This window comes from Microcebus murinus, chromosome 29, assembly GCF_040939455.1.
Source record: "Microcebus murinus isolate Inina chromosome 29, M.murinus_Inina_mat1.0, whole genome shotgun sequence".
Taxonomy (NCBI): domain Eukaryota; kingdom Metazoa; phylum Chordata; class Mammalia; order Primates; family Cheirogaleidae; genus Microcebus; species Microcebus murinus.
The window spans coordinates 11,943,163-11,970,387 of NC_134132.1; the positions used below are offsets into that span (position 1 = coordinate 11,943,163).

At 38.7% G+C, this 27,225-nt stretch overlaps 2 protein-coding genes and 1 pseudogene across 9 annotated transcripts in view; 1 reads left to right on the top strand and 2 right to left on the bottom strand.

Moving 5' to 3' along the window:
* Positions 1-12,655, bottom strand: part of PTPN13 (protein tyrosine phosphatase non-receptor type 13) — a 174,388-nt gene extending 161,733 nt beyond the window's left edge. For all 8 annotated transcript variants that reach the window (XM_075998654.1, XM_075998656.1, XM_075998655.1 and 5 more), the window contains exon 1: positions 12,121-12,655. The gene's annotated coding sequence lies outside the window, so the exon portion shown is untranslated. The remainder of the gene's footprint in view (positions 1-12,120) is intronic.
* Positions 586-7,091, bottom strand: LOC142865535 (high mobility group protein B3 pseudogene; annotated as a pseudogene).
* A 595-nt stretch (positions 12,656-13,250) lies between the features above and the next one.
* The window catches only part of MAPK10 (mitogen-activated protein kinase 10), a 311,726-nt gene continuing 297,751 nt past the window's right edge, over positions 13,251-27,225 (top strand). The window contains exons 1-3 of the mRNA XM_075998722.1: positions 13,251-13,265; positions 18,385-18,459; positions 25,368-25,428. The gene's annotated coding sequence lies outside the window, so the exon portion shown is untranslated. The remainder of the gene's footprint in view (positions 13,266-18,384; positions 18,460-25,367; positions 25,429-27,225) is intronic.

Sequence of the window (27,225 nt, forward strand, 5' to 3'; positions counted from 1 at the left end):
CTGACGCCACGGCACTCACTCTAGCCTGGACAACAAAGTGAGACTCTGTCTCAAAAAAAAAAAAAAATAAAAATAAAAAAGAGGATAATAAATAGTGCTAAGACATCCAAGTTTGCTTATACTAACAGATTTTTAATTGCTAATAAAAGAAAGGGATTAATAGGTCAAAGTGGGAGAGACCAGGCACAGTGGCTCCTGCCTGTCATCCTAACACTCTGGGAGGCCCAGACGGGAGGATCACTCAAGGCCAGGAGCTCGAAACCAGCCTGAGCAAGGGTGAGACCCCTGTCTCTGCCAAAAATAGAAAGAAATTAATTGGCCAACTAAAAAATATATATATAGAAAAAATTAGCCAGGCATGGTGGCACATGCCTATAGTCCCAGCAATTCAGGAGGCAGAGGAAGAAGAAGGATTGCTTGAACCAAGGAGTTGAGGTTGCTGTGAGCTAGGCTGATGCCACGGCACTCTAGCCCAGGCAACAGAGTGAGACTGTTTCAAAAAAAAAAAAAAAAAAAGTGGGAGAATGCTTGACTAATGAGGTAATTTGGAGGGGAAAAAAAAAAAAAGAAAACTAGAAAATTGAAGTTGTCCTATTTAACATATAAAAAAGGAAGACTATCTGTACAAATTTTTTTCAAAAGCCAATAACTTTTTAGCATACTAAGAGGGTACATACAAAGTTTCACATTGAGAAAGACTAAAACATCAGTTTGGCATGTCATTAATGTTTTGACCTGGCTTTGGTGACACTACTGAAAATGAAAGATACAGAAAAGCACACTAGGGAAGGGATCTGGAGATTAGAGTAGAAAGATGACTTACTTTTCAATCTTTGTACATTTGAACCTTGTACAATATACAACTTTAAATCTAAAATATAAGACACTTAAGAATAAATAATAAAACAAACATTATCTGCTATAAAAACTGAAGTCTGCATAACTCATCCCCTTCAGAAGACAACAAAGCTGTTTCTTAATAAAAGAACTGCATGATCATCTAAACAATCTGCATGGTGATAATAATATATAACTCTTAAGTGAAAAAAAAATGTGAAGACAATTGAGGAAAGGGTTAATAGTGAATTTAATTTTGTCTCAAAGAACTCTAGGGTACAAATTTCATGTCTCCAAAAAGAGCAAACATCAACCCATTATACAGAGAATGAATTTTAAAACCACATGATAGACTAAAATTTAGAAACTTTTGTAGTTCTCCTATCAGGCACAGTTGTATTCCACCACATACAAAGCATCTAACTCTACTGAAAGAGTTGATTCAAAGGAGAAGAAAGAAACTTTGTTAGCAGTTACCAACAGTTTGGAGCTCTGTAAATAACAGCTGTCAAACAAATCAAAGGACAATTTTTAAATGCTCTAAGCAAGGAATGGAGACTTGGTCATAAACTATTCTGAATGACAACACCTTAAAAAGATCATTGCTTCCAACTCTGAACTAAAACTTATAAATGATTTTCACTGTTAAAATACCTAGTGTGTAGTGTTTAGGCACATACGCTTTGGAACAAGATTGCCTAGATGCACTTACTGTCTATATTACCTTGGACAAGTTAATTAATCTAACTCCACCTCAGTTTACATTATCTGTAAAAGGGAAGTATATAGTATTTACCATAAGGTTGTTTTGAAGAATTAAGTTTTTACTTCGTTAAACAGTACATTTTATATAATGCGTCCTATCATCATTATTAAACATCCTTATAAAAAAGTGGCCCCGTCTCAAGTACACCTTCTAGTTTGTCTAAAGAATTGGCTAAAATAATACAATGCATTAGGAATCAGTAAAATCAATCTCAGGCAAAATAAATATCTTTCAGTTCAACAGAGTAGATTCTATAATCATGAATTCTTCACAGTCTAATTTTTCTACTCCTAAAACAGGTTTGTTTTCCCTTATGTATCACGATTGTGGGTATTTTGGTTTTTTCTAGCCCCTTTAAAATGAAAGCTTTCATAAGAAACAAAGTAAAACAAAAATTACAATTATAATCATGCTTTATTTTTTTTCTATTTAACATTATATTTCCGTGTTACAAAAAGCTCCTTGTTAATCTAATTTTTGATGATCATAAGATTCCATTGTAAGGATTTATAATATTTTAAATCATTCCTCATCTGTAACCTATTTATGCTGTTTCCAATTTTATATAACTACAAATTAAAAAAAAATTTCAGAAACATCCTTAAATGCCTTTGTCACACAATAGCAAAGTGCAGAGTGAGGAGAACACGAGAGTGCCTTTTCATTTTAAAAATGTTTGGAAATATCTACAACTTTGATACAGTTTCAGGGTGCTCCAAACACCCATGGCCACTTCATGTAAACTACTGACATTCTAGAGCACTTTGAGACCACAATATGATCATTATGGAATTTTGTAATTACCTAATGAGAGCAATAGATATTTCTCAGATAAGAGATGTGTTAATTACAGTGTTCCCTACTCTAAAGTATTCACAAGATTAGTTTTTGTTTGTTTCTTTTTCCAGTCTCCAGAACTGTGAGAAAATAAACACTCTTCTATTCATGCTCCTCCTCCTCCACTTCTTACTTCTCATCTTCTTCATCATCCTCTTCCACCTTTCCAGGCAACTGTAGCAAAACCCTTTGTGCCATCAAACTTTTCATTAGACCTATAGTCAGCAGCATCCTTACACTTCTCCTTTAGCTTCTCTGCCTTAGTGACGTAAGGCTGCTTTTCACTGTCACTTAAGTTATTCCACGTCTCACCCAGCTTTTTTTGCCACATCTCCAATAGAGATGCCAGGGTTTGTGGATTTGATCTTGAGGCAGAACTCTGAACAGACGAGGAGGAACCCAGACAATGGCCTTTGAGAGCATTAGGGTCCCTCTTCTTCTTGCCTCCCTTATCTGGTCCATAATCCTTCATTTCCCAATCACAGTGGGACTTTACCTGCCTTTGCCATTTCATCAAATTTAGAATTTCCTTTCCTAGACATTGTCTTCCATCTCTCAGAGAACTTAGAAAATTCTGCAAAATTGACAGGGACCTCTGGGGTTTATGTTCTTCTCTGAACATCTGCACAAAGATGGCATAAACAGACATCGTGCCCTTTGGTTTCTTGGGGTCACCTTTACCCATCTTGACTGTATTATTGGCTAGTCTGGGCAGTACAGGGCACGACACATGCGTGGCTCAGCATTCCCCAGCTGTACAATAGCTACCTCCAGGAGAGCTGCCTCTTTCTTCATTTTAATTCAAATTATACTTTTTTTTTTAATCGTAACTTTTTATTTAATTTATAATAAAGTTCAGAATATAAAAATGTGAATATAGAATATGAAAAATTTCAAAAATATGTGCACTTTTGTGATCCTTAATATTGATAAAGTTTCTCCTATCATTCACCTTTCTAAAATATGAATAGATATATCATTTAATTAAAGCAAGCCCCCTCTCAAAGAATGGAAATGTGCCACTACAAAGGATATTTAAAGCAATATACCATATGTTCTAAAAGTAATTCCAAAACTGGAGATGTAGTGTTCTAAACGTGAGTAGTTTGAAGAAAATGACATTCATTTTACAAGTTCTAATAAGTGTATAAAAGTCAGGTACAGGTCACGTATATCAACAAGCCCAAGTAATGAGTGGAAGAACATATAGCCCAAGGAAAAAAGTAGGGCTATAAACTTTGAAATTAAAAAAACATATTTAATTTCATATATTACCTCTACCGAATGTTAAAAAATTTGTATAAATCAAATATAAGTATACCAAGAATAGTAATAGCTAATGGTTATTAAACACATAGTATGTATTAAGCACTATTCTAAATATTTTATGTGTATTAACTCTTTTGGTCCTCACAACAACCCCATAAAGTAGGCCTGGTTATTATCTTCATTTTGAAGATGAGGAAAAAGCAAGGTTAAGTAACTTGGACAAGGTCATAGAGCTAATAAATTATAGAGTCAGAAACCAAAACCCAGGCATCCTGGTTCTAAGTCTATGCTTTAAATACCATGCTATACTGTCTCTCTAAAACAAATGGGAAGGGTCAACACCATACACAGCAGCATCTATTGAATAAAACCAAATCATCTATATATATTTAGATAGGTATCTATGTCTCTATACTGTTTCACAAGGCAATTTTATATACTATTTAATTTTATCTTTACAGGTATTCTCTGGAATATATCCTGCCAATAGCATGGTTCATTCAGCATAAACTCAGATGATGAAAGCTATGTGGCCAAAAATTGTTTCACTAAGTCTGCTGTCTTGAAAATGTGTCTTTTTTGTGCATTACTAGTGCCTAACAGAGTACTTGGCAAAGAATAGGAATTGATGAATAAAGAACAATTAAAAAGGGAACTGAGTGTAAGAATGGGATTAGATTAGCCCAGATTCATTATAGATTCATCTAGAAAACACTCAAATGATGTGGCTTATTCACAGTAATTCTTTAGTATTCCTGTAGGTGGAAGAACAGTATTATTCATTTTTCAATTAAATGTTAGTATCTCACTACAATCTTAAACTTCCTTTAAAGTTAGAAGAATGCTTATTGTACTAATATAAAAATTAAGGAAGATTCAGATGAAACCTTATTTTAAAAACATAGCTCAGTTTGGTCTTTAGTCCACATAAGTATATTACATGACCACATTAAAATATTCCCTGTTGTTTAAAAATTGAAAAAAATTCTCATTAAAATTTAATATTTTAGATTTATCATAGTAGCTCTAAGAATTATATGATATAAACTATGAACATAGGAGAATATGTTGACTTGAATTATAACTGAAGTTACAGTATTGCTGGGCACTGTGCAATAACACATATCTTATTTTTCATTTCTATACTCCTTAAAGCAATACTAGAATTTCACAGCCCCAACTGAACTCAATTGTATGCAGCTACAATATAGTTTATTTAATTTAGATCTAATAATGGAACATTCCTGAACTAAAGTTTCCACCACATTTGTTGTATTAATTTTTATTTTTAATTTTTAGGTTTAAAAAGAAAACACCTATTCCAGCTTTCATGAAGAACAGCTACAAATATATTAATACATTTCAGCCTTGGTAAATTTATATACAGTACTAAAAAATTGAGATATGTTACATATGAATCCTTGCTCTAAGCTCATTCCTTGATCTAGGCATAGAAACCAGCACAAAATAAAATTAAAACTGATTATATAAGGCCTGGTGCGGTGGCTCAAGCCTGTAATCCTAGCACTCTGGGAGGCCGAGGCGGGCGGATTGCTCGAGGTCAGGAGTTCGAGACCAGCCTGAGCAAGAGCGAGACCCCGTCTCTACTATAAATAGAAAGAAATTAATTGGCCAACTAATATATATAGAAAAAACTAGCCAGGCATGGTGGCGCATGCCTGTAGTCCCAGCTACTTGGGAGGCTGAGGCAGGCTGTGGGCGAGGCTGACGCCATGGCACTCACTCTAGCCTGGGCAACAAAGCGAAACTCTGTCTCAAAAAAAAATAATAATAAAATAAAAACTGATTATATAGGCTGGAGTGGTGGCTCATGCCTGTGGTTCTACTGCTCTGGGAGGCCAAGGCAGGAGGATGGCTTGAGCTCAGGAGTTTGAGGCCAGCCTGAGCAAGAGCAAGACCCTGTCTCTACTAGAAAACAGAGAAATTAGCCAGGCGTGGTGGTGTGGGCCTATAGTCCCAGCTACTCGGGAGGCTAGGCAAGAGATTTGATTACTTGAGCCCCGGAGTCTGAGGTTGCTGTGAGGTAGGCTGATGCCATAGCACTCCAGCCCTTGCTAGAGTGAGACTCTTGTCTCAAAAAAATAAACAAATAAAAATTAAAAAAATAAAACAGATTGTATAAAGGATTAATTTAATCAATATTCTGTTTAAATAATTCCAGGAAATTACATCTCAGCTCAAGTCAGGAATAGGAAAGGCACTGAGGAAGAAATTCTTGTATCATCCAAAACTGAAATTCCTGTCCCGAAATACTGATTATTTCTCATTTCAAATACTGAATTACATGTATGTGCCAGAAGAAATATTTAGCTACATTAAGACCTGAAATAATTTGTTCATTTTTAAAATTACACTTTTCTAGAAGAAGCAAAATAGTATTTATATGGTGCTAAGAGAAACTTAATTTCTTAAAAGGATTCCCTTATTTAAAAACATTCTCAGGCTATATCTTTTTCAAAGAACAAAACACAACTTTGAATGTCTTTACTACAACATCAAATTATATAATCATTCTAACCTTAAGTTATTCAATAAGTATGTTTCATTTTTGTTCCACGGAGTACATTACAACTAAGTGGAAAAACATAAAAACGTGAAAATGATACTGGACACAAAACATTCCATTAGGCATCCTTTTAACAACATGTTCCATTGCAAATTTGTTTAATCTAAGTAGGTAAAAAAGCATGTATTTGTGTAAAAAGAAATGTACCATCTACAAAGAAAGACTATTTTTAATTGAAATTAATTTTTGTTCTCAACTCTACTCAGAGCATACTAAATCAATAAAACTTTGATTAAAGGACATCTTTCTTAGGTGTGTTAATGAGGAGGTTTAGGTTTAGGATGAACTTCACAGTACAGTTTCTTCTATGCTGTGTGTCAGTAGTGAACAAGTGGCAAACACCATTAAATCAGATGACACAGTGTTAGCTTCCAACCATCTAAAATTTTTTAGGAACCTCATTTTTTTTCAAGGGGGTGGTGTGGGGAAAATAATAAAATTTCTCTTGCATCTGTACACTCATGTTAAAATTAACAAGACAGTTTCTGTTGAAAAATTAATCATGTAATTTGATAGCTAAGGGTCTCCATATGTAAAAGAAAAATAGAAAACTAGCTTTGCCAAAAAGGAAAGCCTTCAATCAAATCCCAGCACTTGAGTTGAAATAATGACTATTTCTATTTTCAGTGTTTGGGGACATCACATTTCCAGACCTGAAACTTTTGTGGTATATAAGGGATTTAAGCCTTTAGATTGAGAGCATATCAAGATAAGTAATAAAAACAAGGACACTAAATTTGCTCTTCTCAGTTAACTTTGAAAAGGAAAACATTATAATTAGGTACAAAAAATTGAGGAAAGAGGTAATGTATCAGAAATGGAGCATTTCTCATGACTTTAAAAAATAACTTTCAAAAATAACACTTTATAAATTTTTAATTATAAATCAGAAGAAAATGACTTAATTAGAGGAATTATGTATATATTCCATTTCAGATGATAGGAAATTGGTATACAAATTTCAAAACCTCTAAGCAATAAAGAACTTTCTGTGATGAGGAAATGTTCCATTCTAGGCTGTTTGATACAGTAGCTACTAGACAGAAGTGGCTACTGAGCACTTAAAATATGGTTACTGGGAATAAGGAATAGAATTTTAAATTGTATCTAATTTTAATTAATTAAAATACAAATTTAAATGCCCACATATGGCTAGGGATACTATATTGAACAGTACAGCTCTAGGGAACTGAGAGGAAATATTTGTACCTTAAATTCTGATCCAAATAGTAAAAAGTCCTATAGATGGGTATAATATATAGATGATTCTGAGACATAAATATTTTTTTAAATTCTTGTGATTTATATAGAGGAAAGGACTATCATACAAAGTAAAAAAAATTCTGCTGTATTTGTGGGAACTAAATTTTCTACACTCATCTTCTAGTAGGGTTTAGAACATTGGTTCCCAAGTTGGCTCCATGTTATAATTTAAGTTCTTAAGGAGCTTCCAAAAATATGAACGCCTGGGTCTCACCCCTCAAGATTCTGGTTTAAGTGGTTTGGTTTGATGCCTGGGCATAAAGATTATTAAAAGTTACCTGATTCTAAGGTATAGCCAGAGTTGAATACCACTAAATTAGAAAGAAAACAAGAAACTGTTTATTAAGCACAGATGCAGTATGCAGCTAAAGACATTTCTTGGCCTTTCTTGGCCTTTGGAGAAGGCCTTTTGACAACTCAGATTCAAGTCAAAACCCCTGAGAGCTAAATATGAGTTACACACTCTACACATTTAGGAATAATCTGAGTAGACAGTCATAAGTTTTTGTGATTGTTGAATGTTATTCAATTTTGTAAAAGAGATTTAGCAAAGAAGGAAGCAAACTAAAAATTGAGTGTCAACTTGCACTTGCCACTGTTGCATATATTATTTAACTTCATTCTCAAAATACTTTGGGAGGTAGGTATTATTAAATTATTTACAGATGGGCAAAATAAATGTAAAGAAGGTCTCTAGGACTTAGACACATGTTTGTCAGACAATAAAAGTCTTCCACATTTTTTATACTATTGCAGAAGGATTCTCTTTGAGGCAGTCGATTTCAGGTAATTTTCATACTTTACCAGTATGAAAACAAAATAAAAATAGGAAAAAAAGCAGGATTCAAAGGCAGAGCACAAGATAAGGCAAACACATTTGACAAGTACTTGGACCAGTTCTCTGTTCCTATATTTCCTATCAATCTGATAGCAAACTCTGGGGAAAACATGTTAAGTTTATGGTTCAAATCTACAGAAGCTTCTATACTAGATCATTCAGGAGTTACTACCTTTTTATCCTAAAAAATTAAACAATTGGTCTCCTACTGCCTCACAAACTCTTAGTGGTAGTTATTACACATTCTTAAGAAGAGGGTTCGGAATAGCATGCTTTTGCACCCGACCAGACACCAAACCAGAATAAGATAAGGAAAAGTCTTAAAGACATTTTTTCATTTTTCCACCAAACTCAAAGGATTATTAGAACTTCTCTTCCCAAAGCAGTTTTGATTTGATGTGACATATTTATAGCAAAAGCATGGAACTTTTAACTTTAATTAGAACATTAAAAGTCCTATATTAATTTACTCATTAAAAACTATCTTTTAAAAATCTAGTTGCAGAGTTGCTGGACTCACCTTGATTTTCAAATTAAAAGAGAAAGGTTTTATCAGAAAAAAAACAAAGGAAATCAAGAGCAACAGATCCTCACTTCCCATCAGCACTGATCCTTCTATCCTGAGACCCAATATCTATCTTTTCTCCTTTCTCAGGCTCCTACCTTGTAAAGTGACATTAACTCAAATGAGTCATACTTGGTTATATCAGAGACCAACAGGAGAACACTTTCAGTGGCACAGAGTTCTTCCAAAGCATGTTCCAAAGTAAGACTATGTTGACAAGAGTAATTCCTGAATGTACTGGCTTGGAGTACGTTTGTGTTTGTTTTCAATTTCAAATGGTATTAATTATAACTTAATTATATTATAAAAAGTGTTTTGTAGTTTATTTTAAAATTACACACTCTGTCAAAAGAAGATGAAAGGAAATAAAAAGAAGTCGTCATAGTAGTTTAACCCTTATAGTCCTTTTATTCAGTATGTTTGCAGCAAGCAATAAGATGAGCTATACACTTGTTGACATGGGAGAAGCTACAATGCTTCCCCATCCAATCCTTAACCTACCAAAGGTGGAACAAAGCAAGACCTGTTTTTCCTAATAATAAATAAAGAATACATCAATTCCATTCATTTAAAGATGAACACCTACTATCTATATCTTCTACCGAAAACAACTGATTAGCCAATTCATATTCACATCCTGCATTTAGGAGGCATCCTTCCAAAAATAAACAAACAAACACAAGCAATGTAAGTTTTACAACTTCTGACTCTTATCATAGTATTTAAATCTATCCTTTAAATTGACACTCGTGGCCAGGCGCTGTGGCTCACGCCTGTAATCCTAGCACTCTGGGAGGCTGAGGCGGGCGGGATTGCTTAAGGTCAGGAGTTTGAAACCAGCCGGAGCAAGAGTGAGACCCGTCTCTACTATAAATAGAAAGAAATTAATTGGCCAACTAATATGTATAGAAAAAATTAACCGGGCATGGTGGCGCATGCTTCTAGTCCCAGCTACTTGGGACTAAGGCAGAAGGATTGCTTGAGCCCAGGAGTTGGAGGTTGCTGTGAGCTAGGCTGACGCCATGGCACTCACTCTAGCCTGGGCAACAAAGTGAGAATGTGTCTCAAAAAATAAATAAATAAATAAATAAATTAACACTCGTTTGAGTGGTGTGTGTGTGTGTGTGTGTGTCTGTATGTATTACTTGTGACATGAAAAGCCATTTATATTTTTGGATGCTAGTAATCATCCTCCAAAATGTAAGTAGGCTTTACATGCAAGTAAAAATTTTGGTTGGACAAATGTAAATTCAAAGATAAAGTGACATGATGTTAAAAGAAGTCATAATTCTCTAATTGTAAAAGAGAAAGACACTATGAAATTAGTTTTTTTCTTAACAACTAGCCCCAGATATATTGTGTTTTTAATTCCACCTTTCATCCTGTCCTCTCCCCACACATACTCCCACAAAGCCTCTAGAACATCAAAGTTAGAACGCAATGTTATGAAAAAAAGTATAATAAACTTAGGATTGGATAGTAGTCTGTAAGCCTCTGTATAAATTTACTGAATCAATATATGCGGGAACTTAATTTAAAAAATGCTCCTAGAAATATTAAAAGGAGAAATAATTTGTATCCCAGCACCACCACAAGCAGCCAATGAACATGAAGCAACATTTCACCTGGACCCTGCCAACCCAGTCATCAAGAATTTGGGAAAATACCAACGCCTGTTTCATAATACAGCGACTTTTATTTTTTTTTCCCCACCCTTTAGTAAACTCTCTAGTAACAAATTTTAAAATCTTGCTGGGGGCAAGGGGAAAAATGAAATCTTGCTAATTAGTTACCAGCGCCCTTCATCCCACAGATAATCCCACAGATCGGGTGTCCTACATTTTGTTTAGGTCCCGCCTTGAAAACAAACCCGATTGCCCCATTTTCTGAGAGGTAAACTCAGCTCCAAGGCAGCTTCCCTATGAAGTCACCGCGTTTGTTGTTTCAAAGATGCAATTAAACCGAAAAGACACAGGACAGCCCAACAGATTAGTCGGAAGTGTGTGTGTGTGTGGGGGGGGGGGTGCCGATCACACCCGTCTAAGGTCAATGAAAACCGGGTCGCTGTAAATCTCTCGAGTGATATTTCTCCCCACCCTCCCTTTTCCATTATAGAGTCACAACAGAGGAAAATTAAACTTCTTTAAGAATTTTCTGGACTTTGGTTTAACTTTAGCTTTGCAGCTTTTTTGCACTTACACTGTCATGTAATTGGCGGGGGTGGTGTGTGTGTGTGTGTGTGTGTGTGTGTGTGTGTGTGTGCAGGGGATGGGGGGGGAGGTGGTGTCGAGTGTTAACTTGACCAAGGAGAAGAAGGAAAGCAATAAAAGGGCTTGCATCAGGCAGGCAGTGTCTCTCCCTCTGGCCCCCTCTTCCCCAACCCCCCACCCCGTCTTCTCCGAGGCCTTACACAGACACATTCTTCTGGGCGGCCTCTAACCACCACACCATCTCCACAATCATTTTACAGAAATTAGAAACAGATTCCGGGAGCCCTTCCCCGGGCACGCGCGGAGCAGAGCTGCGCGTCTGAGCACACGCGGCGGGGCAGTGTCACTCCCTACTCATCGCCCCACCACCGTGCACGCTGCACCCCCCCACCCCCACCCCTTTCTCTCTGGGGTTCCCCGTCCCCAGAATCCCGCGGAGGACACAGGTCTCCCTCAGGAGCAGCTGAGACTTCATCCCCCTCCGTCCCCATTCCAGCCACCCCACCCCCACACCGCACCGCACGGAAACACCCCGCCGCCAAAACCCAGGGAAAAGTTCCTTCCACCGACCCGGGCGGGAGAAGCGCTGGGGTGGCGGGGCTGCCGCGCCGGCGTCCTCAAACTACGGCCGGCGCGGGGCCACGCACAGGCGGGGGTTTCTGCCCGTTTTTTTTTTTTTTTGTTTGTTTGTTTGTTTTCACTTCAAAATAAAGATATGTGCAGTGTGTGCATAGGAGTTTGTTCATAGTTTTTGGTTTTTTTTTTAAGCTATAGTCCGGCCCTCCAACGGTCTGAGGGACAGTGAACCGCCCCCTCCCCCCCGCCGCCTCTGTTTAAAAGTTGGGGGACCCCGTGGCTGGCGCAACAGCAGGGAGAGGAGGAAGGCAGGTTTTGCACCTCTGCACGCACACGCAGCCCGGACGGAGCCCGGGGCCGCCCGGCGCTTACCGGCTCGTCCGGAGACCGCGTCCTGCTGCTACTGGGGCGCCGCGCGGGGGCTGCGGGGACGCGGCGTCGGGGCGGGCCGCCGGCGGCCGCCGAGAGCCGCCACCACCTCTTCTCCCCCAAGCGGCTGCGGGCGTGGGCTGAAGGAGCTGGAGAAGGAGCCTGGGGAGGGGAAGAAGAAGAGCAGCATCTCCTCCTCCTCCTCGCCTCGGAAACGCCCCTCCGGAGGCGACCCCGCCGACCGCCTTGACCCCAGAGCGCCCCGGCCCCGCCGCGCTCTCGCGCCCCTCTGAGGGCGCCGTCAGAATCCTCGGGCGCCGACGGCTCAACTCCGGCAGCGGACTCTAAGCGCCGCCGCCGAGGCGGCCCGGGGAGCTAGGCAGCGCGGCTCGCCCGCACGACGGTCTCTAGGGGCCGTGAGCATGGTGTGTGTCACCCTCGCCTCAGCGCGGCCGCTGAAGCTCGCTCGCACCGCTCCGGCTCCACCTCAGGCGGCCGCGCCGGCCCCGCCCCCCGGCCCTGTCACTCAACCCTTCCCGGGCTCCGGGAGGACCACAGATCTTCGACCGTGAGCTCCCCTCCATCTCATTGGCCGGCCTTGCCTCCAGCCCCGCCCCCTCCCTGAGGACGAGGTCTCTAGGGGCTGGAGGGGGGGCGGTGGTGGTGGTGCGGAGAGACCAGCGCCCCGGGTTCCCATGACAACCGGTGCCTTGGGCCTGGCTTTTTCGCGTTCCTCTGACTAAACCAGACGCTCAGGTTGATAGCCGCCGCCGCCGCGCCGGAAAGTTCCTCACCCCTTGCGCGGTGGGCTCCGACTCTCAGGCCAAGTGGGAAGTGCAGCCGGCGGCGCCCACACTTCCAGCTCCGGCAAAGTAACTTTCTGACGCTGGGGAGTGAGGGGGAAAGCGGAAAAATTCGCAACTGCTCGCTCTTCCCTGTCAGACTGAACGGCCCCTCCCCCCATCCCCCTCCGCTGCCTCGCGGCCTCGGTTCCATGTTCTCTCTCACCCGGGCGATGTGGGGCTTTTCAGGAAAGGGTGAGGAGAAGGGGAGAGAGAGAGAGAGAGAGAGAAAAAAAAGCGGGGCTTTGCCAGCCCCCTGCCGCAATATAGCGACTTAGAAATGGCGGGGTCGACGCCAACAGCTCGGTGAGTTTTCCCACAGTTACAAAGTCATCTTGAAAGGTGTGGTGGCCGCACACACCCTACCCCCCCCCCCAGGTTCCCTGAGGAAAACTCAAGTTCTCGTAATTTTTGAAAAAAAAAAAAAAAAAGCATGCCAATACCGGTCTCGTCATGTTCCCTGTGAAACCGAGGCCATCCTTACATTTAAAAAGTTGAGGAAAAGGTTTAACATAATCTGAAAAAAAAAAAAACCTTCCATTTTTGTAGACACACCACAGCTTGGTAGAAATCCAGGTAGCCGGTGCCCTGCTGCAAGCTGCAAGATTTGAGTTTCGACAGGTTTCTAAAAAAGAAGAGTGCTTTCCGAATTCCTGAGCAAGTAGTATCTTGTGACGTGAGTTTCGAAAGTTTTGGGGTTATTCTCGGACGTCTGAGGTAAATCTGGGTCCACTCTGGAAAGCGGGTGTGGAGTGGATGTAAATTTAGTCCGGGACCCCCCCCCCCCCCGTGTTGAGCTTTTTAGGTGCATCTGAATTTCATGGCTGGCTCCAAAATAGAGCCATCTGGGAGGCTCTACCTGGCTTCTCCAGGAGAAAGTCAGAGCTGGGACCCTAAATTCCCTACCCCCTGAGGCTGCCATGCATGCATGACGAATGAGGGAATTAATAGTAACGATTTACCATTGGCGAGCACTTGAGTTTTCATTATACCGTTTGCTAAGTGAGTAACCGTGATGGATGTCTTGAGTCAAAATATGCCTTGCAAGGAGAATGCGATCGCAGCACCAGGGGCCAAACACAATGGAAAACGCAAAACAGAGTTTTCAGATAAGGTCCCTGTCCTCGAGGAGCCAATCTTGGAGTCTAAGAAAGAAAGCTAGCACTCTTGAAACGGGCGTAGCTAAGAGGAACAGCCAGACTTTTGAGTACAGTAGCAGGTAAGAGACAAGTCTGGCATGCAGAATAGGCTGGCTTTAGTCAGGTCATGGAGGAGGGCTTTGAAGGGTAGGTAGAGGGATGGAAGAAGCAGAGCTGAGGAAAGACAGTTGAGAGAAACAACAAAAAACTAAAGAGCAGCAGCAGGAATGAGTGGTGAAAGTGAATAACAAGAAGGTCAGCCTAGTTGGACTGGAGACAGAAATGAATGATGGGAGCCCCTTTTCCAGCCCTTCCCCCATTTTTCAGTGTTCTGGTTCATCTACCAGGGAGGTAGTAAGAAAGAGTGGGAGAGGCAGGCTTGAAAGAACAAAAACTTTCATGGAAAATCTGCCTCTGTTTGCCACCGAAAGAAAGTTTATGTCTTTATTGGAAAGAAAAGCAATATATATCTGTAATACCTGCTTGTGAATTCATGTTCAGAAAGAGGGTATAGAAAGTATAACATTGTAAATCTCTGCAAAAGTAGACACACCACAGTGTTGTAAGCTTTTTTTTTTCTCTTTTTTCCTTGCATTTAAGGCCATTTCAGGTGGTTGCCCTCAAGGCTTTTTCACTAGTAATCCCTTTGTTTTGGATGAACTGAAAGGCTGTTTTTAAAATAAAACCTGATAAAAGAGTCCACAAAAGAGAAATCTACGGGTTAATCTCCTTTTGGATATAATGTAAAAGTCAAAATAAAATACTAACAAATACCTAGAACCCAGCACCACAATACAAATGATATGCCAAAGTTAAGAGAAATTATTTCAGGTATCCAGTATAGGAATGATTCAATAGTAGACAAAATTTTCATATAGTTTACTATATTAATAGGTCAAAGAAGAAAAACGGCATAAGTGTCTCAATTGATGTGAAAAAGGATTTTGTCAAATCCAGCATAATTCCTCATTAAAATTAGAATTTGGAGCTGGGCACGATGAGAGGCCAAGGTGGGAGGATCTCTCAAGGTCAGGAGTTTGAAACCAGTAGAGACCCCGTCTCTACTAAAAATAGAAACAAATTAGTTGGCCAAGTGAAAATATATGGAGAAAATTAGTGGGGCATGGTGGCACATACCTGTAGTCCCAGCTACTCGGGTGGTTGAAGCAGAAGGATTGCTTGAGCCCAGGACTTTGAAGTTGCTGTCAGTTAGGCTGACGCCACGGCACTCTAGCCTGGGGAACGGAGTGAGACTCTGTCTCAAAAAAAAAAAAAAAAATTAGAATTTGCAATAGATATTTTAATATATATATGTTACACTAAAGCCAGCAACTTCCTTTATAATAAAACATTGTAATTATTCCCATTGAAATCAGGAACAAGGAGCAGAGTGGAAAGTGGAGTAAAAAAAAAAGAAATTAGAAACAAGGCAAGAATGCTCACCATCACACTATGTAACAATGGAAATGATAGCCATTGCAATTAGATATGAAATAGAAACAAGAAATTAAATACTGCAAATAAATCAGGATTGTCATTTGTTTGCAAATGATATAAAAACTCCCAAAGCATCAACTGAAAAACTTAGAAGCAATCAATAAAAGATGAGTTAAGGTAAGCGGTTATAAAATTTTCATACAAAAATCAAGAGCTTTCCCATGTATAAACCATAATCAATTAGAAAATACAATATAAAAAGAATCTTTTTTTTCAGTTTTTAAAAGAAAGATTTATTTGACAAGTTTCACTTAGTGCAATATATCTAAAAGGAAATCACAATACAATGAAAGATTTAAATCAAGGCCTCAGAATTTCGTACAAACACCAAGACCAAAATCTTAAAGTATTGGTATTGCGTCTCAAATTTCCCCATTAACTTAAAAAAAAAAAAAAAAGCTTCAACTTACGTGCCTTACAGGTTATTAAATGAAACTAGAATTAACAAACATGCCAAAATGTTTCACTTTAATTGTAGACACAGCTCCTATATTGAGTTTTACAAAAAAACATGTCTTCTACAAAAAAGACACCTGCACTCGAATGTTTATAGCAGCACAATTCATAATTGCAAGGCTGTGGAAACAGCCCAAGTGTCCATCAATCCAAGAATGGATTAATAAAATGTGGTATATGTATACCATGGAGTACTATTCAGCTCTAAGAAACAATGGTGACGTAGCACATCTTATATTTTCCTGGTTAGAGCTGGAACCCATACTATTAAGTGAAGTTTCCCAAGAATGGAAAAACAAGCACCACATATACTCACCAGCAAATTGGTATTAACTGAACAGCACCTAAGTGGTCACATACGTACTGCAGTAATAGGGTATTGGGCAGGTGGGAGGAGGGAGGGGCGTGGGTATAGACATACATAATGAGTGAGATGTGCACTATCTGGGGGATGGTCATGCTGGAGACTCAGACTTGTGGGGGGAGGGGGGGAAATGGGCATTTATTGAAACCTTAAAATCTGTACCCCCATAATATGCCGAAATAAAAAAATAAAATAATAAAATAAAAAAAGCATGTCTTTCAACATGCATCCAAACAATGTTCAATATCATGTGGCATATCATGTGGAATTTAACGTAATTCAACTGCTTTAACCCAAATACACTTACTGCTTAAGTACATCCTACAATATATAACTAACTTGAGAAAAGCTGGAACTTGTTTAACAGTTATACTTTACTCAACTTTGCTGTTACATCCTAGATGAATGTTCAAAAATACCCAACCTTAAATCTTTAAAACAATCCTGATTTCCACTTATAAAGTAAGCATAAATCATAAGCTTATATTGCAAAAAACTGTTAAACTGGTTTTGTTTTTTTAAAAAAAAAAGTTGACCAAGAGTCAGTGATCAGGATCAATTACATTTCCCGAAAGAATCTTATAATAACTTAAAACCATAAAACATTATCTATTGAAAAAAGTCAAATATGATTTTTAATATGATCTGACTTCTGTTTAAAAGTACATATATTGCCAGGTGCAGTGGCTCACACCTGTAATCCTAGCACTCTGGGAGGCCCAGGTGGGAGGATAGCTTGAGCTCAGAAGTTTGAGACCAGCTTGAGCAAGAGTGAGACCCGTCTTCACTAAAATAGAAAAATTACCTGAGTGTGGTGTCATGCACCTGTAGTCCCAGCTACTTGGGAGGCTGAGGCAGGAGAATTGCTTGAGCCCGGGAGTTTGAGGTTGCAATGAGCTATGACGACGCCCGCCACTGAACTCTAGTGTGAGTGACAGAGTGAGACTCAAAAATAAAAAATAAAATAAGAAAATTGGAAAGCTGGCATGAACACAAATTTAATGGGGCTCCAAGTGGCATATGGGGCCTCAGGATGTCATCACTTAGGGACCATCCTGTGACACACGCTAAGTCAGGAATATTTTATGTGGGATTCATAGGCCACCCCATAATGGACCCCCAACACAGTATTCCAAGGATGTGTTTGTGCTTTTTTCTAGGGAAGGCATCACTACTTTTTTTTTTTTTTCTTTTTAAAGGAAGGGTCTCAGTATGTTTCTTAGACTTGAATGCAGTGGCTATTCTCAGATGCAATCATAGTGCACTGAGGCCTTGAACCTCCTGATCCTCTGCCTCAGCCTCCCTAGAAGCTGGGACTACAGATCCACACCACTACATCTTGCTTCATCCATGTTTTGATAAATTCACCAAGAGATCCATATCTCTCTAACGTGTTAAGATTGTGGGCTGGGTGCTGTGGCTCAGGTCTGTAATCCTAGCACTCTGGGAGGTCAAGGCGGGCAGATTGCTCAAGGTCAGGAGTTGGAAACCTGAGTTGGAACTGAGCAAGAGCAAGACCCAGTTTCTACTAAAAAATAGAAATAAATTAATTGGCCAACTAAAAATGCATAGAAAAAATTAGCCGGGCATGGTGGCGCATGCCTGTAGTCCCAGCTACTTGGGAGGCTGAGGCAGGAGGATTGCTTGAGCCCAGGACTTTGGGGTTGCTGTGAGCTAGGCTGATGCCACGGCACTCTAGCCTGGGCAACAGAGAGAGACTCTGTCTAAAAAAAAAAAAAAAAAAAAAAAATTGTGTATTTTAAATGCCAATGATTTTAAAGTACCATCTTTTATCTCAAAGGCTCAAATGAATTCTGGGCTACTCTAAATCTGTAAATAGTAATGTTTTCCCAGCTGGCTTCTTGTGTTCATCTCAATGTGAAATGTTTGTATTTTGGCTTTTACCAACTATGTTAGTGTTTTTCCCTTACTCTAAAGCCAGAAACACATTATCCTTTCTTGCTTGCAGAGTAAGAACTGTGATGGGAACTTTGCCCAGGCGAGAAGCAGAAGCAAGATAAGTCATCCACCAAAACATGAGCAGGTAATTGGAGCACAGACTCTGACAGTGCTTAAGGAAGACTTTGTGAGGCAATACTAACACTTCCAAGTTAACCGAGAATTAGCTAGGGGAAAAAAAAAACCCAGTGATGAAAACCAGATAGCACTACAATTACCTTCATTGAAGAAACCCTCCATTGAATAAACAGGTGGGTTTTTTTTTTTTTTTGGTAGTTTTTAAAAATTTGAGAATTCCCCTGGGATGTGGCATTACATGACAGCAATAGCACAGATAGCTCTAAACATTTGGAGGCAGCCTGGTTGCTCAGTACATTGAAAAGAGCATTGCATTTGCATTCAGAAGACCTTAGTACAAATCTTGGCAAGCCAACCTAACTCCTTTGATCATCTTCCTCATTTATAAAGTGACAGAAATAAGAATAGCTAATATGTTCCACACTCGACAGCCTGTAGTATTCTTTCAGTATTCAGCAGGATCAAATGAAATATGTGTTTGAAAGCTGTATGCTTTAAAGCACTGTTTTAAAAAATTAAACAACAGAAACAGAAAACTATATGGGTTTTTGGAATTAGTGAATGTTTTAGACGTCAGAAAATGTTTGAAAAATAATCTCTTTCATTCTGAAGATAAACTTTGGAAAATATTTCTTTGGTACCAGGACTAGCTAGCCCCATGAAATAGTAAGTCAGAAATAAGTCAAGTATGGTGCTCCTATTAATTTCTACTTTCCTTTGCTAAGCTACTTTCTTTTGATACTTAGCTCATTTCCACTCCACCTCCCCTTCTTCCCCGTCCCCACACTGACAAGGGCTATGAGGGCTAGTTAATTAGGGCTAGTTATTAATAGTTAGGGCTGGCTACATGTTAGGCTAAAAGCAGTCACCTATTCCTACTTGATTTGCCAGATGCTTTGAGGCTCTATCTGAACCAAAACGTTTCCCTCACCTAAATTCCTTGGCTGGAAATTCTCACTTTTAGTCATTAATGAGTTAAACTGCAAAGGTGTTTATCTTTAAAAGGTCTTAGTTAAAATTCACTTTGCCTTCTAGCTTTCTCTCTTAACACATTAATGTGGATTGTTTATCAGATTAGGTTAGTTGTCACTTTAAACCCTGAGGGAGAGAGATACTGGAGCAGCAAATTTTAATTAATGAAAGGGAAGGAGGAAAGAGGGGGAAGTCAGTTTCGGTGATGAGTGGAAGAGAGAGAGAAAGAGAGAGGAATTTGGTGGGAGGAGAGGTATGTGGCATGAAGGTGACCCTCAGGGCTGATGATACCAAGGGAGAGGATCAGGGAAGTAAATGTAGTACTGAAGGGGTGTGGCACTGAAGTCAAACTGCCTAATTCACAATTTTTACTAGGGTTGGTCCTGTCTCTGACTCATTCCTACTACTTGTCCTGGCAAGTTATGTAACTGCCTATTCAATTTGGTTGACGGCGGTAAGGCAAATAAGCACAACCTTTCTGGTTTTTGAAACAGAGCCATGTTAGAACATACACCTAAGTAATTTAATATGAATATGCTCTAATCCTGACCCACAGGGACATGCCTTGGGGTTCGTGGCTGCTAATCTTGATTTTTCAGAAGGGTTCCCAGAAGTGGAGACCAAGATAGAAGTTAAACTTTCTAATTTATGTTGTTTGAAAAACAGTGATTTCACACTGTCTGGTGGGATCAAACTGCTGTGCAAGAAAATCAATCATTAAAAGTTTTTTTAGATGGAGTTGGAGAGTTCAATAAAACAAGGCATCATTTTGAAAAAAAATTGTTTGTAGTTTATTATTGCCTTAATTTTTACATTTCCCTCTATAATGTCTAATAGAAAACTTAGAAGGAAAATGATATTCTCTACAGAGACTAGCTATCAGTTTAAGGCCAAATCCAGACTTAAGATATTCACATTAAAAGGAGAAATGCTGAACTTGCCACATTTGACAATAACATGAAGAGAGGCAATTTTTCTTAGAGAGTCGAAACTCTTAGGATGAGTAGTTCTTCAGCTACTCTAAAAAGTTAAAATAGAGAACTATAAAATATTATATATATATGACTCAAGCATTTTATTTTTACTAAAAACCTATCATTATACAATCATTAGCCAATCTTTTGATGCTGTGCCAAGGCCATGCATCTGCTGTTGAGAGTTCTAGTTTGTTTTTTTATATAAATACGTCTCATAATGCAAAATCAACAATTTTTTGGTTTTTGTTAAAGAAAACGTGTAACTTGAGGACACTTGTGAAACAATATGAGTTTAGAATGCTTCTGTATTTATATAATATATTCCAGTTTTCTTGCCATGGTCATTTGTGGCAATAATTTGTCTTTTAACTTTATTTTTTTAATTGTGGTAAAATATACATAACAAAATTTACCACTTTACCCATTTTAAGTATCAATTTTATTTTTGATAGGAAAAAATATCATTTTCACTTACACTTAATAAAGTATATAAAATTTAAGTTACCTAATTACATTAGCAAGAATAATTTGTTAAGAGTTTGGGAAACTAAAACAAATGATTTTTATGTAAGCTTTATAAGGACAGGAATTTTGTCTGTTCTGTTTATTGACTGCTGTGCTTCCAGTTCCTAGAACAGTGCCCGTCACTTAGTAGGCACTCAGACACTATTAAGGGAATGATTGAATGGCTCTTGGTAGTTATAACTCAGCTAGAGGTAACATAAGTATGCAGGTATACTATGATATAGCCCATTCGTTTTTTGGTTTTTGCTCTGTTTTGTTTTCGAGACAGTGTCTTGCTCTGTCATTCGGGCTAGAGTGCAGTGGCATGATCTTAACTCACTGCAACCTCACAATACTGGGCTCAAATGATCCTCCTGCCTCAGCCTCCTGAGTAGCTGGGACTACAGGTGTGCACTACCACACCTGGCTAATGTTTCTATTTTTTTGTAGAGATGGGGTCTTGCTCTTGCTCAGGTTTGTCTTGACATAACCCATTTGTAAATGTTTAGATGCTATGGGCATCAGTGTGTTTTATAGAGGAATGGAGAGCATTGGTTAATCTAATGGTTTAAGTGGAGATCATTTAATAGAGCTTTGATTTTATTTGGAAAAAATCTGTAGTGCTTAGCACAATATCCTACATACAAAAAGTATTCAGTAAATATTAATCTTTGTTAATTTGTTGGTTGATGTTTTTGTTCTTGTTACTTTACTGAGGAAGGGAGAGAGAGAAAGAAAGGGGGCTGATAAAAAGGTTGAAAGAAGTAAAGAAGGGAAAGCATCAGGGAAGAGTGAAGTGAAGACATATTAATATTTTGCACAGAGTCTTGGAGTATGGAGGGGAAAAGAGACTACCCTTCCAACAAAACAGTTACTAAACTATGTTGTTAATATGAACTCAAAGAAGAATAAACTTTATTCCCTTTGATCAAAGAATATACTCCCGATTATTCAAGTTTCAATAAGCATTCTCTTGCTTTGTTGTTGTTTGAATGATCCTTCTCTCTCTTGTCCAGTTCTCTTAATGGGAAAGTCTCCTCAATACCACCAATGGCAACTTGAATTGGATGAAGAGTTAAATCATATGTTAGCCAAAAAAATCACTTTCTTTGTAGCCTTCACCAGGTTGGGCAGCTTGGGCTATGAACTAGAGTTTAGTTATATTAACAATGCAAATTTAGCCCCATCTGCTCTTACAGGACCTCCAGACTCCTGAAAATTTCTTACCTACTACCAGAATTTCCAGGATTCTCCAAGAGCTATTTCACTGTACAGTCTGTCTTTGTTAAACACTTAAACCTTCTCTAAAAGTCTGATGCCTGAACATCGCTTGCAGTAGGGTTGCCTGTCACTTCCACTGCTGCTGATACCCTCCATGAAAGGCTCTCTGTTGGTGTTTTGAGGATTATCTCTCAGTGATCCCCAAATGGCACCCTGAAGAGTCAGAGCTGGGCTGGCTTGAACTGCAGCAGTGAGGCCACCACTGTGTCATATTTTGTCACATGGTTCTTGAGGCAGCACTGATTGTATTCATTATATCACAAAGTCTCTGATGAAATTAACCACTTTATGTGGATGGAAGTGAAGGACAGTATTCACCATGCCATACCTTTACTATCATCACCCTGTACACACACATGCATGCATACATACAACACACACATTCATTCCCTGTCCTTCAACCAAAAGTAAGAGCACTTCTCTGCATAAACTCATTCAAATAAATGTTTTGAGAGATCAATAGCCCTTTCTTTCAGCAAACAGCCAGGCTCTGATCATCAGAATATTGCAGGGGGCTAGAGGGTGGGTACCATTCCCCTTAATTAAGATAAGAGAGATATCTTTTATTTACAGCCTGTCACCTACTTTGGGCATCTGATCATGTTTTCTCAGTAGCATATGAACTCTTTTAGGGCAATGCAGAAAGACTGCTGGCTCCAAGTAAAAGAATATCTGATAAACAGTGGCTAACAAAGAAAGAGTTATTTTCTCACATAAGAAACTAGGCGGGGCCTGGCACGGTGGCTCACACCTATAATTCTAGCACTCTGGGAGGCCAAGGCTGGTGGATCGTTTGAGCTCAGGAGTTCGAGACCAGCCTGAAGAGCCAGATCCCGTCTCTACTAAAAAAAAAATGGAAAGAAATTATCTGGACAACTTAAAATATATAGAAAAAAAATTAGCTGGGCATGGTGGCGCATGCCTGTAGTCCCAGCTACTCGGGAGGCTGAGGCAGGAGGATTGCCTGAGCCCAGGAGTTAGGTGGAGGTTTCTATAACCTAGGCTGACGCCACAGCGCTCTAGCCTGGGCAACAGAGTGAGACTCTGTCTCAAGAAAAAAAAAAAAAGAAAAAAGAAAAAAAGAAACTAGGTGGTAGGCAGCTGCTCCTATTGATGCAGTAGCTCAACAACATAAATTTTATATAAAGTGTAATTGGTTTCTCAGCTACTATAGAAAGTTTTCTGTCAAATCACTAGTTTTTCAGGGTTCATTGGTTTAGTTCCCAATTTCTGTTTGATGGTCATCAGTGCCAGGCCACTGCCTCTCTCTTTTCCCACAGTGTAGTTCATAGAAGAGTGGGATTTTTTTTTTAGATCACACAGATGATTATTTCAGCCTTTCTCCAGTTATAGATTAAGCCAAGTAAAATGTAATAGCACTAAGGCACAAGAGGCCTGTTTTGGAAGGGAAAACAAAGAGCCAAGGTTGTTATTTGACGTCAACATGAATGAAGTTAAGGTTTTTTGTATAATTTTGGTAAAAACAAGTTTTCAAATTTATATTTGTGTGATATGTGCAAAAACCTTTGCTTGGTTTTGTCTGTTTCATGGTACTGTAGTAATCATTCTCTAAAAAGCATGTATTTATATTAGTAATATGGCATATAGCCCTTGAAAATAATGCTAATTTTATACCTTCTAGCAAAGTGAAAAAAAAAAAAAGCATTAGCTAATTTGCCTTGGACTTAAAAATTTTTTCTTCCCAAAAGGGATTATTTTTGACTTTGAATTTTTAATTTTTAAAATTTTTTCTTTCTTTCTTTCTTTTTGTAATAAGCCTCAGTTCAAAGTCATATTTTTGACTTTGAAAGAGCTAGAGATTACTTTTGGCTTCCCTTTTCTATTCTTTTCTATATGGATTTTATATTTGTTATTACTTTCATTTTTACAAATGGCAAGTGGTGAAATATTTCCTGTATTTTGATGACAGAGAAAAGCCTACAGATTCAGTATGAAGCTCGTGAGAATTCCTGTTATAGTTGGCACCTGATCAATAAATACTATTTTAACAAAAAATAAATTCCTATTTGGGCATCAATTGTGCAATCCACTTGATTTATATGCCACCTCAGTGTCAGATGATATCTATAAATGACTTACAATGTTTTAGTAATTTCTAGAAACTCCTCAATGCCAACTAATAACACATAAGAACATACATTTGGTGTGTCTAATTAATAATGTTTTTAAAAATTGATAATCTATTCAAAAATATATAGATAGAAGTTGTATGAAGAATTTAGAGGTCTTACACCTCATTTTCACCAGAAAGCACACACACATGCACAATGACAAACAGCTCAAAGAAAGATAGCTTGTTATATAAAACTGAAGAAGAGTGAACGTAACAAATCTTTTTAGAAAGAACACCTGCCGGGAAAATTTGGTATGATTGAAATATCATTGAGTTTTGACGGAGTGCTTACTGTTTATTTTTATTTTTGTGCTTATGAACATATGTAATTTTCATGGCAGAATCTTGACTGGATATCCTCAATTAGAGAGCTGATATCTGTATTTGACAGTTTTTATCCTATTTCTAATAATACATTATTATTTTTCAGCCTCTGGAATATTGCAAGTGGCATTTGCTGACTTGCTTTGCTTATGATAGTTATTCAGTAACTATTGAATTTCTTCTAATTATTTTATACATGTTGAAATTATTTCTCTCCCTGTTTTGGGTTGTGGAGCTGATCTTTCCATTTCATTCTATAGGTTTTTTTGTTTTTGTTTTTTTTAATTTCAGAGAAGGGTATGTCTGTATGCCTTAAGAAATTCAAACAGTCATGGTGCAATACCCTCTGATTGTCTGCTAGTTCATCTCCCTGTGTTCTGGGAATAAATTGAACCCATAAAAGACAAAGTAATTTCTTTTCTCACTTGAAATAGAAGGGGGCCAACTAATTTGATGTATACTCTGAAGATAATATTAATTTGAATTGGAGCAGAAGACTATTTAAAGACCATTGACTATAGAATAGTGATTCTCCTGTGGCTTTAAAGTAGGCTTTGCTTCCTGGAAGAATCTTGGAAGGGCCACAGGAAAACTCCCGCCCTCCTTTGATTTCATAGTTTCAGGCCAAACCAGCCTGACTGTTAATCCCCAGGAAGACGGATATTAATGGGTTAACTTGGTGTATGGTTGTCAAGAGCTGTTTTTCTTTCTCTCCCCTAACAGGTCCCCATTCTGAGCTCCATTCAAAGAAGTGTTTCCAACTGAGTTGTCCCCGTTGCATAGGGTAAGAGGAAGTGTTTGATTATTTACATAATCTCAAGCCCCTAACTCCCATTGAAATATTCCTGGAAAAAAAAACTGATTTCAATGTGATCACTTAGTTATTTAAGCATTTGTTTTAAGATCTTTGACTATATCAGGAATGATTTTTTAAATATGAGAAATTAAAGTCTTTCATAAAGCTGCATATTATTTAAAATTTAAGTAATTACTATTTAGACATACAGAAAATAATACAAATTTGAGCCAAATTAAGAACATTGATTTACTTTATTTATTTTATTTTATTTTATTTTATTTTTTTGAGACAGAGTCTTGCTTTGTTGCCCAAGCTACAGTGAGTACTATGGCGTCAGGCTAGCTCACAGCAACCTCAAACTCCTAGGCTCAAGCAATCCTGCTGCCTTAGCCTCCCAAGTAGCTGGGATTATAGGCATGCACTACCATGCCTGGCTAATTTTTTCTGTATATATTAGTTGGTCAACTAATTTCTTTCTATTTATAGTAGAGACAGGGTCTTGCTCTTGCTCAGGCTGATTTCAAACTCCTGACCTTGAGCAATCCGCCCGCCTTGGCCTCCCAATGCTAGGATTACAGGCATGAGCCACCGCACGCCAGAACATTGATTTACTTTAATACAAAGGATATTTTGTGTCATTATGAATTTGTTTCTAAACATACTACTTGTTTTTTTTTTTGAGACAGAGTCTCGCTTTGTTGCTCAGGCTAGAGTGAGTGCTGTGGCGTCAGCCTAGCTCACAGCAACCTCAAACTCCTGGGCTCAAGCGATCCTCCTGCCTCAGCCTCCCGAATAGCTGGGACTACAGGCATGCGCCACCATGCCCGGCTCATTTTTTCTATATATTTTTAGTTGGCCAATTAATTTATTTCTATTTATAGTAGAGAATGGGGGTCTCGCTCTTGCCCAGGCTGGTTTTGAAATCCTGACCTGATTTTTAAGAACAATTTAAAGCACAGAAAAATATATACCTGATTTTTTTTTTTTTTTTTGAGATAGAGTCTCACTTTGTTGCCCTGGCTAGAGTGAATGCCGTGGCATCAGCCTAGCTCACAGCAACCTCAAACTCCTGGGCTCAAGCGATCCTCCTGCCTCAGCCTCCCAAGTTGCTGGGACCACAGGCATGCACCACCATGCCCAGCTAATTTTTTGTATATATATTTTTAGTTGGTCAATAAATTTCTTTCTATTTTTAGTAGAGACGGGGTCTCGCTCAGGCTGGTTTCGAACTCCTGACCTCGAGCAATCTGCCTGCCTCGGCCTCCCAGAGTGCTAGGATTACAGGCGTGAGCCACCACGCCTGGCCTATACCTGATTTTAAAAATAGTTTTTTTTCTTTGTTTAAAAATTTTTGTTTATTTATTTTATTTTGGAGTATTACAGGAGTATAAGCTTTTTGGTTACATACTTTGCTTTTGTGCAGTTGAGTCAAAGTTATAAGTGTGCCTATCACCCAACAACACCCATTGTACCTGTTAGGTGTGCATGTATTCATCCCCACCTTCCTGCTGCCATCTGCTTGATTTCCAATGAGTTTTTTTTATTTCCGTATGTGCACATAAGTGTTATTTGATTAGTACCAATTTAATGGTAAGTACATGTGGTGTTTGTCTTTCCATTCTTTTGATACTTTACTTAGGAGAATGGTCTCCAGTTCCATTCAAGTTAATACAAAATGTATTAGTTCACCCTTTTTATGGCTGAGTAGTACTCCATGGTATACATATGCCACGTTTTATTAGTCTACTCATGAATTGATGTGCACATGAGTTGTTTCCACAT